This window comes from Chenopodium quinoa, unplaced genomic scaffold, assembly GCF_001683475.1.
Source record: "Chenopodium quinoa cultivar QQ74 unplaced genomic scaffold, ASM168347v1, whole genome shotgun sequence".
NCBI lineage: Eukaryota > Viridiplantae > Streptophyta > Magnoliopsida > Caryophyllales > Amaranthaceae > Chenopodium > Chenopodium quinoa.
Genome location: NW_018745024.1, coordinates 7,031,230 through 7,041,801, shown reverse-complemented (window position 1 = coordinate 7,041,801; position 10,572 = coordinate 7,031,230). Strand labels below are relative to the sequence as shown.

At 33.4% G+C, this 10,572-nt stretch overlaps 1 long non-coding RNA gene across 1 annotated transcript; it reads right to left on the bottom strand.

The window, feature by feature from the left end:
* Positions 1–3,772: 3,772 nt before the first annotated feature.
* Positions 3,773–10,245, bottom strand: LOC110708428. The gene is made up of 4 exons (XR_002508723.1): positions 8,185–10,245; positions 7,971–8,092; positions 4,332–4,616; positions 3,773–4,130 (listed from the first exon to the last, which is right to left on the bottom strand). It is a non-coding gene; the product is annotated as an uncharacterized LOC110708428 (long non-coding RNA).
* Positions 10,246–10,572: the final 327 nt, after the last annotated feature.

Sequence of the window (10,572 nt, the reverse complement as noted above, 5' to 3'; positions counted from 1 at the left end):
CAGATTAATAGTCCTCCATGTTCTACTTCAAAAGACGCAACTTGTCCGTCAAGTTAACAACCTGAAATGAATGACAACAAAGAAAAAAAAACTGAATATAACTCATACTCTCACAGTACTAACTGCTAACTATCATATAACTAATGTCAAGATAAATTAGGGATAGTCGTTTATGATTTTTTTTCTAGGATATTGTAAGACCAAGACCTGTAGGAGCGTATAGGAGGACAATATAACAAATCTAATGTATACCATTCGAGCCAAGAATACATAGCAATAATACCCAATTGCAATATAACCCCAAGGCAAGAACTACAATTTGAACAGTCTTCGATCTTAATTAGTCCATGAGAAATAATTTTATAATTTTACTTTTAAAAAAGGAATGTGAATTTTTCGAAGATTTTCCATCTCAAACTAATTTATATAGCTTTCTGATTTTATTTAACATTCCCCAGATTCCTCCCTTCTCACTCTCCATTTACATGTTTCTCGGTATCTTGACAATTCTACTCTCGTGATTTGTAGTTAGCTGTAACAAGAAAAGCAATTAAGGTTTCTGGCAATTCATGATCCACTAACACTTCCATATGCATATACCAGGGGTTGACTGAGCATTTTTTAATATCAGAGGCTCATGCTTGAATATTATTAGATGTGAGATGAAGAGTGTTTCTGAATGAGGTTGTTATATCTTGAATTACCCGTGGGGTGCGACATATTTTCTTTATAATACTCAACTCATAAACAAATGGATGGCTGAGATGCTAGTCTTTGAGTCAGCTACTCGATAATTTGTTAGTATATTCCATAACAAATTTCTTTTCGGAAGCATGTTTTACTTCTTGGGGCCTATATCCAGAGAAACTTATCCTGCAGACCTACAAATAACTGAAGAATGTCACTCTCACAGCTCATATACCGGCAAATAGGGGTGAGCAAAAATTCCGAGTATTCGGAATTGAAATTGGAATCGGTTGGGAACCGGCGGGTCCGGAACGGGAATTGGACCCGGTGGTTCTAATTCCGGGTAATAAATTAAGGATCCGGTTATAACCAAATCAATTCTAAATCTCAACTTTTTGGAAACGGAACCGGTTGGGTAGCCGGTTACCTAATATATGCTAAACTAAATAAATTTTAAATAATAAAAATATGTTGAATGTATCTAATTTGTAAATAAAAAAAAGTATTATTAATACTTAACATAAATACAAATAGCTTAATTCATATATAAATATAAGTATTAAACGCTAAAAATAAACCTAACTAAAATAAGAATTACAATTTGTATTATATTTTAACAATTACATACATAAGTGGGTACCCGAAACCGGAACCGGTACCCGGTGGTTCCAATACCAATTCCTAAATTTTAGGACCCGATTGAACCAATTCCAATTTCGGATGCGAAATTTAGGATCTGGTTCCAACCAATTCCAAGTCTGGGTCCTAAAATTTTGACCAGGTACCCGATTTGCTCACCCCAACCTGCAAAGCAATGTACAGAAGACCAAATGAACATTCGAACACTTGAATTTAAGAGAAACTCATAAGCTAGAAATCACTCATTTGGTGATATGAGATCTTATATTGCATTTATCAAACAACACATTATCTTAGTTGAATTATGAAAATACATAGTGAGATGAAAGGGAGCTATTGAAAAGTACAGAAATCTTGTTAGAACATACAAGTTTTGACAGGGATAAGAATGTTCTTTGAGTTGTATTCTTACTATAGATGATTCTATAGATGATGATCATTCTCTCTCTAATAATCTCTTTGGCTGTTTCAAGTATTTTTTTCACCAACCAATTTCTTAGTACATTGTATGACAACCATAATCATCATTTTCTTTTATCTTTATAATAATACAAACACGACTCATAATGTAATGAATTATAAAATCACTCGTGTAATCAATCAAAATTTCACCATTATAACTATTTTCCTATCTCCCTCTACCCCTTCCATTCCCTTATCCGATTCGTATGCCTTATTCCCACTTGGTCCCTATTCTTCACTCCCTTTCACTATTCTATTTATGGTCTTGAAAATTTAGTTCGCCCCACTTGCTCCCTCACCCCTTCCTAAATCCTTATTTCTATCCCATCTCTCATTTATCTTATTTGTTCATGCATAATTAAGAAAGTCTCTTTCTAATTGCTCATACTTTTATCATGTCATTTAAAGCTAAAAATTATTATATTCTATAATGGCCTCCTAACGGGAGATGTAATCTTCTAGCCTCTTATCTGCCTTGCATCATTGATCTTTGCCTATCATCTTAACCTCGCCTAATCACCCTTTTCACCCCTTTTCCATATTCCCCTCTCGTTTCGTCATTTTATCCCTTTCTCTTCTCCATATTATTCTCTCCATACCTCCTTTTGTTAGTGGTTTTAACCTTTTTAGTACAGTAAACCTCATCCTACTTACCACACCTTCTCAATCTCTCTCATCTTCACGTCATATTATCTCTCTGAATCCTCAACCCCCCCTCTTTGCATTGCCTCAGTCCTTTTCTCTCCCTTGTCACTTCATGCTCCTCATTCTTCTCTCCTCATTTTTTTTATGGTTTTGGAAATTTAAGTAAGCCTAGTTCTACTTTTTTCACCATATCTATCTCACTCATCTTCATCCTTTTTACCTCCCCCACCCCTTTACATTTCATACCTCCGTTCTTTTAATATTGCACCACTTGCCTTTTAAGGAAGTTTCACAAATATTGCACCATTTCCATTTTAGGACAAATATTATCTCTGTTCACACGACAAATAGCCTACATACCCTTACTTTTTGACCTTTATTATTTAGTTTATGTTTACATCACATGGACACTTTTGTATTTTTACATTTCTCTCTTCCTTTTCCCAGAACCAAAATTATTGTGCCCAACTTGTATGGTGCAATAATAAAAAAAACAGAGGAAGTATATTTTATGGCGTACTATTAAATTTTGGCAAGGAAAAAAATTGTAATATATACAATATTTATAAATGCGTAGGTTAAATTTGAAGGAATGTAAATTGGATTAAATCTACCATAAGCTTTTAAACTGAGTGCCCTAAGCATCGAAATTAACACGCATTTTGGCTTTGTTCTTCACAAAGGAAGTGAAAGAATGTTTTTGGATTAACTAAAGCTTGATATTCACTTCCTTATTTCTATCCCTGCTTTCATTTATCTTAGTTTGTCTCCACATAAAATGCTACTAATCCAGAAAAATCCAAGTCGAAGCTTTATTTACCTAGTCAGGCATGTTCTAATAAAGTCGTCGAGGCATTTCGAATTGTTTGATGACACGTGAAAAGTCAGGGGGAGCTACCAGCCTTTTGCACTCCTAATAAACAGATCTTCAAAATCTCAACTAATAAACAGAGTTTCTCTGATTAACATAATTATACAGATCTTCAACAGCTTAAAAAACAATATGTAACAGAGGCAAACAAGTTTACCCGTCACAGAAAAGTTTAAGTGAGCCTGAGATCAAAATACGAGCATTGTTTCTTGCCTTACAAGAAAGATCAAATGAAAAACAACCATCAATATTCATGACAAATTTTCGAGCATGACCTAGCAGTAACTATCCTTTACTTATATACTTTATCTATTAAAAAAATCAGATAAAACAAAACAATACCGCACACTATTTTTAAAGGTGCTTAAAAAATAGAAATTAAGGAAAGAGGGAGGTTGTTGTTTATAGTTTGGTTTAATTGAAAGTAGCTCCTTAGTTTGGTTAACTAATGATGAACTGCTGTAGACATTCAATAAATCAAAGACTTACCTGGGAGTTTTGCATTTGTTTTCAAGTTTAAACCAACATTTGCTATTTTGAAATAAAAGCAAAATAAAAATTTTACACAGAAAAATTGTGGTCATCACTTCCTTTCTTTTTTTGCTCTACTATATTCCCTAACTTTTAAGTAACACATGGCCTCTACGCTCATTGCTCACATTAATTAAAACTGTAAGCTATTTTTCTATTTTGTATATATAACAAGACAAACAGATAGTCAACCAATTAGATTACCACAAGCAAAGACTTATTCGAGAACCAATAATAACTGCGACTACATAAAGTTGTTTAGCAGTTAAGTTTGCTTCAGTGCAGGTTGTGTTACCTGCAAATGGGGAAGAAAGAAAATAATAAGCAAATTAGCATGATACCAAAAAACAATAACAAATCAACAGGGTCAAAATCAGAGGAAGGCAAACTAAAGGTAGCAATATATTGTTACTTATATTAGCAACCAAGAAGTAAATCTATATACAGAAGTACACTCAATACAATTTTAGTACATTTAAATATACTTAGTACATACCCATGAGGTCACAAATTGAATACCATTGCAAACTTGCGCAAACTTCCAATAATCTCCCTTCAATGAATGCACCAGCTTGTTACTTTTATATATACTACCTCCCTATCATCAGTTACTTAGATAAACCCCAGTATACACTAAAGCAATTGTTCTATTATTGGCAATGTAGCACCCTTAGGGCTTTCAAATACACTCTTTCAGCCAACATTTTAGTACAGAGTGCCAATTCAATGTGCCGATTCCCAACAACTCTTGAACCAAGTAATCAAATTGATAGCTCGTGATCTACAATTTTACACAAATAGAGATAGAATCAAATGATACAGAGTACTAATTTTACATATAATAGCTAAAAGAAAAATGTACTAAACAAATCAAATATATGTTTCTTAATTTTAACTATTTCAATTGCATAATTGAAATATCCATATACACACAGTACACTCAACAAGAACAATATAAAGCGAACAAAACATTTCAACCATCAAAATAATCATTGAAATAGCAATTGTACCTGAGATAAAACTACTTGACCAAGAATTTCTCCATTGCCTCTCACCTGAAACCCCAACAATCAATTAAATTGGATCTCACCTTCGCAAACTTCTCCACCAACTGCCCTTTCACTGAAGAACTAAGATGGTGTAGACACCCATTTGTGTCTCCCCAAAACCAAACCCAGTGATGAGTACCTTTCACGTCGAATCATAATCGAATGAAACGAAAGTGTGGAAAGGTCTAGTGTTGCGGAAAGTTTTATTTCTTTTCTTTTCTCTTCTCCTTGATTTTGAAAACTTTATTTTAAGAAAACAGCCAATCCAGTTTGGTTGGTCCATGATATGGGTCCAATAGTGGTGTAGTTGGATGGGGCTTTCAAAGATCTTTCCAACGATATATTATAAGCCCAATTCCGATGAATATTGAGGAATTTATGGTCAATTTACTAAACTGGGCCCGGTTTGAGCTTTAAGTACGGCCCAATGATCTAGGGGAGGGCCTAATATGATTTATCATTCCTAATGTAATTAGGAATGGTTTTGGTCTTCTAGAAGTTTCTAGAAGGTTCTTATCATTCTTAATTCAATTAGGATTCTTTAGAGTTTTAATTAGATCAAATAGCATTTTCGACTGAAATTATATTATTTTATCTTCCAGTACGGGAAATTTATCAGATTTTCGAAATCACGTTGAAATCCAATTTGGCGTCCAACCCCAGGCCTTGGCGCCTGGAATCAGGATTGGCGCCAGACGCCAGCATTGGCGCCTGGCGCTAGCCACTGAGAGCCAGGGCTTGCGCCAAGTTGTTTTTGCGATCTTCAGACTCTGTTTTGATAAATTATCTTTTTTGGCTGATTTTCTCTATAAATATCGTATCAAAAACTCCGTTTTGGAGGAGGGATTGTCATCTATCATTCACCACTTCTTTTGTTCTTAAGTTTTAATAAATTCCGTTTTCATTCATCATCTACAATCTTCAATCGTCAACAAATTAGTTTATGAATCATTAATCTTTCATTCATTCTTTTAAAACTTTGTTTTTTAACACAAAATTCCGCATTCACAAGATCTTGATATACCTAGCCATATTCGAAGTTGCCTTCGCCCTAGACGTGAAAGGTTTTAATTTCTGAGGGTTTGGTCCCATATTTCTCTTTCAATTATTTAATTTAATTGTTTTGATTATTATTTTCCTTGAAGTTACTAACGTGTGTATTTTGTTATTAGAAAGAGGTACGAGGCATCCAAGTAAGTACTTTATTGATTAATTGATTTTATGATGTAGACATCATGTTTATATTAGTATTATGTCTAGGGTGTTTTTAATATTAAGCATGATTAAGAGTATGATGTTTCCTATGTTCTTTCTAACATTTATGATTATGATTGATGATGATTATTTATTATGTTGCTTGATATGCATATTATTATATATTGTTATTGCTTGATCACCTTTTATTGCAGGTTAAAGGGAATTGGTATTTGCAATCACGCTTAATAAGATATCAAAAATCTTGTTAGGTTAATTGTGATTATAATTCAAGTGATCGCCAATAATAGTTTATTTGTGCATTAAATTCAACCAACATAGATTAAACAGGTTTAGGGTTAATCCTATTGATTGTATGTTAGTCAGAAAGCGCACATGAATACGATCAGAATAAAGTAGAGGCCTATTATTAGGGCAGGTTCAATCTCTTTTAGGTTGGATTTGTACCTTCATCCCCGAACCCTTATTTGGTTCATGACCTTATGGAGTTGACGATCTCTTGGATCGTTAAGGGGTGTAACCTTCACCTCGTGAACGGTTTACAAGTTCCTTAAAAACTTGTTGGCGACTCTTTTGCTCTATCTTCTTCCCTTTTGGACGCCACCGTACTTTAGTGTATGATCACAGTGGGGTTCAAGCTAGTGGGGTTTTTAAAGGCTTGAAAATATTCCCTACAGTTGGCGACGCTCCAGAAACTTCACGGCTTCACCAGTTTACCATTACAATGTGCTCTATATTTTAGTAAGAAATCAAACAGTCCTTATCCTTTTATAAAGTATAAATCGTAACCTCCAAAAATCCAAATTTCCATTTTAAAACCCAAAAAATCCAAATTTATTTTTAAATACCCTAACATAAGAAATAGAACAGAAAAATCCAAATTTCACTAAGGGTCCTACCCCTCCAACCTTCTGCTACCCCTCTATCCTTCCTTGCCCTACATTCTCTGCATGCAGTTGCAATTTTCTATCTCCATTCTCCATAGTAATAGTATTCACTTTAGTAATATAAGAAGAAATGAAGTTCTTAGACCCTTCCATTCTAATAGTAACCTATTTCTAAACAGAATATATCCTACCCATCCCTAAGCAATATTTTATATTCTACTAGAATCAACAAAAAAAAAAGCATAATATCTATAAATGCACCCATGGCATTATAATTGATTAAATTCTCAAGAATCATACTTCCAATTCACAAAATTTATCAATTATCCATGGACCAACCAAAATCAAATATGCTTCATAATCCAAATTCACCACTCAAAAGCCATAATTAACCAAACCCATACTTCCAATTCACCAGATTACTACTCTAAAGCAAAATTTAGTAAGCTTGTTACACCAAATTCACCATTAAAAAGCTAAAATTAATCAAACAAAAGATTTCAAATTCACCAGATTACTACTAATAAACCAAAAAATTTACCAAATTTATTAATCCAAATGAGTTTATTTATCACACAGAAACCAAATTTAATCCAAAATCACCAAATTACTGCTCATAATGCAAACTTTTATAAAGCTAATTACTCTTATTTTCACCATTTAATTACTGATAAACCAACACTTAATCAAATCCATTAATCCAAATTCATACTTTCCACCTCAAAATCAAAACATAATCTTCACCCATTATCAAAATCTCACCAATTGACACTCATAAACCAAAACTACACCAAACCCATTACTCCAACTTCACCAATTAATCAAACCCATTATAAAAAAATTCACCAAACTAAAACTCAAAACCAAAAACCAAAAACCAAACCAAACCCATAATTCAAAATCTACTAATCACCACTCAAAATCAAAACTTAAACAAAAAATCAAACAAAACAAAAAATTTCCAGCAAGATAAAAGTGAAATACCTGTAAAAGATTAGCAATGGTTTCAAACTTTCACCAGTAGTAGTCTTATTATCCCTACTTCATAACTCCTCACAATAAAATTTTCCTTATATAAGACAACCCATCTCCCGTCTTTCTTGTGCCTGAATTTGAATAAAACAATACACAATTGAAGAGTGAGTACTTGTTAATTAATGTAAAGAAAGAAATAGAGAGGAAGAGAGAGAATTAGTACCTATTTTGGTAGTGAAGAGCTTCTTCCAGACACCAAATTTGGGGTTTTTTTTAGCTTTTCCCATTAATTTGTAGTCAAATCTCGCCTCAATTGAAACATTTTCTTCTGAATGACTTCTTCTATGCCCCCATCCAAATCAACAGCAGCCTCCGCCGCTACGTTTTGGTCGGAGTTGGGATGAAATAAGATCTAGAGATGTTGATGCTTTTCCGATTGAATTTTCAATAAGTTGAAGAATGGGTAAACCCTGGAAAATTGATGGGGAGAAGGAGAGTGAAATAGAGATGACGGGAATTCAGAGCAAAAGAGAAAATAACAGGAAAAAAATGAAAGGTAGGTAGGAGAAAGAAAGGACATGGGTAGACATTAGGCCAACAGCTCACACAACAACTTAATTTCGTGGCAAGGGGCAGTTTGGGCAGAGCACTGTAGATAAGCTACAGTAGCACTTTCCACTTTTTAAAGGGTTTAGGATACTATTTTTTTACCCTCTTTTTGGACTTAATATTTATTTCATTTTATAGTTTATACAAAGTGATGTCATTTAACATCTTTTTCTTGTTTTTGGATTTTTTTTCCGTTTTTTTTATATACTACCTCCGTTTCATAAAATCTGCAACAATTTTCTAAAACGGAAACTATACATTATGTACAAAAATAAAACTTTCCTAATATAGTAAATTTTTTTGTGTGAATTTACCAACATACCCTTACTTAACTTAAATAAACCACCTATTAACTTAATAACCTAAATTAATCAGTCCATAATTAAACCCCAAACCCATATTCTCTCTCCTCCCTCACAGCCCACATCCACCACCATCACCACCAACTTTTCTTTCTCCTCCCTCTCAACCACCAACAACACTTTTCTCTCTCTTCTCTCACCACCAGCCCGCTGAGTTCATTGGCCGCCCTTCTCGTCATTATACTACCTCCCGTAGTCGTCGCTCCTCCTTGTGGGTAAGTTTTGGTGGCTGCGAGTTAGGTGGGGTTGGGGTTTTTTGTTGGTTAATGGGGGGTGTTAGGTAAGGAAAATTGATTTTGGAAGTTTGTTTAAAATTGGAAATTTTATAAATTTGGAAATCTAGTGGTTTGCAATGTTTCTACTGATGAACATTACTATGTTTGGAAGATTTAATTTTGGAAAGTCTAATTTTGGGAAGTGATGAATTTCGAGAAAGTCATGTATTGGCATTTTTAAATTAAAGTAACTATTCTTAAAGCATGTTTTCCTATGAAAATTTTGTAGTATGTACATACCTTGCACTTATATGTACTTATCTTTTTTGCTAATCCATTTTCCTCTTTGTTTTGGTTCGTCTTGTTTTCCATTATTGGTAAGATGATTTGATTTCAAAAGTGGAGTTAATTGTAAGCATGCTTCAGTTGGGATTGTGCTCACATTGTTAGGAATTTATTATTCCATGAGTCATATACAAGTTTTTTATTTATTTTTTTTATTTATAATATTTTCAAACAATTTATTATGGTTATTATAATTATTAATAAAAGTCAGTTATTTTACGATGCCAAGTTGTGTAAAGCTTTACAATTTCACATAACGGTAATATGTCCAAGTCTATCTCTATGTTATTTGTATACGTATTATTATAGTATCTACGTGGAGGGAAATTTGAGAGTGTTACAAGGATAAGTGCTATACTTATCATCTTATGACTTATGTCTCTAATTAATGATGGTAACCCTATTATATATATTGTGTAGTTTTGTTTTTAGGTTTCTAAAGAAAGGATGTTGTGTAACAGTCGTTTGAGTACTCTATGGATGTAGTAGTGGATCGATCACTAGAATCCGTACTTCTGATAGATCAAGACGTTGTAGTGGATCAATCATTGAAATCATCACATTTGGTACATCAAGATGTTGTAGTGGATTAATCATTGGAATTTACACTCTTATAGTAGGTAGATTAGTCTTTGGAATCCGCTATTGTAGTAGATCAATGTAAATTGGAATAAGTTGTTTTTTGTTGTTACAAAGGTTAGTACCATTGTTATTGTCTTATTAATGTTGAATGATCTTATAGGGAAGCTTTGTTGAAAGTAGTGTTGATGTTGTTGATCATCTTGATTCTTTTAATTTGGTTCAGCAGCTGGGGATTCCGCTGTTTCTAGTCATTTAATAGTTTAAGAATTTCATTTAAAAAGGTCATATGCCCCAGTGATGCGGTGTTAGGAGTAGAAATTTTGTTTTTCATTTGGTCCAAGAATGAACGATGCCTACCACCCTTTTTCTGGTTTATGATACAATTGGGGGGGGGGGAAGGGCAGTTATTTAGCATTCATATTTTGGGCCTAATTAATTAAAAAGAAAAAGGTTCACTAAGGACAATTAATTTATTTGCGCTTAAAGGGGTTTTAGGTT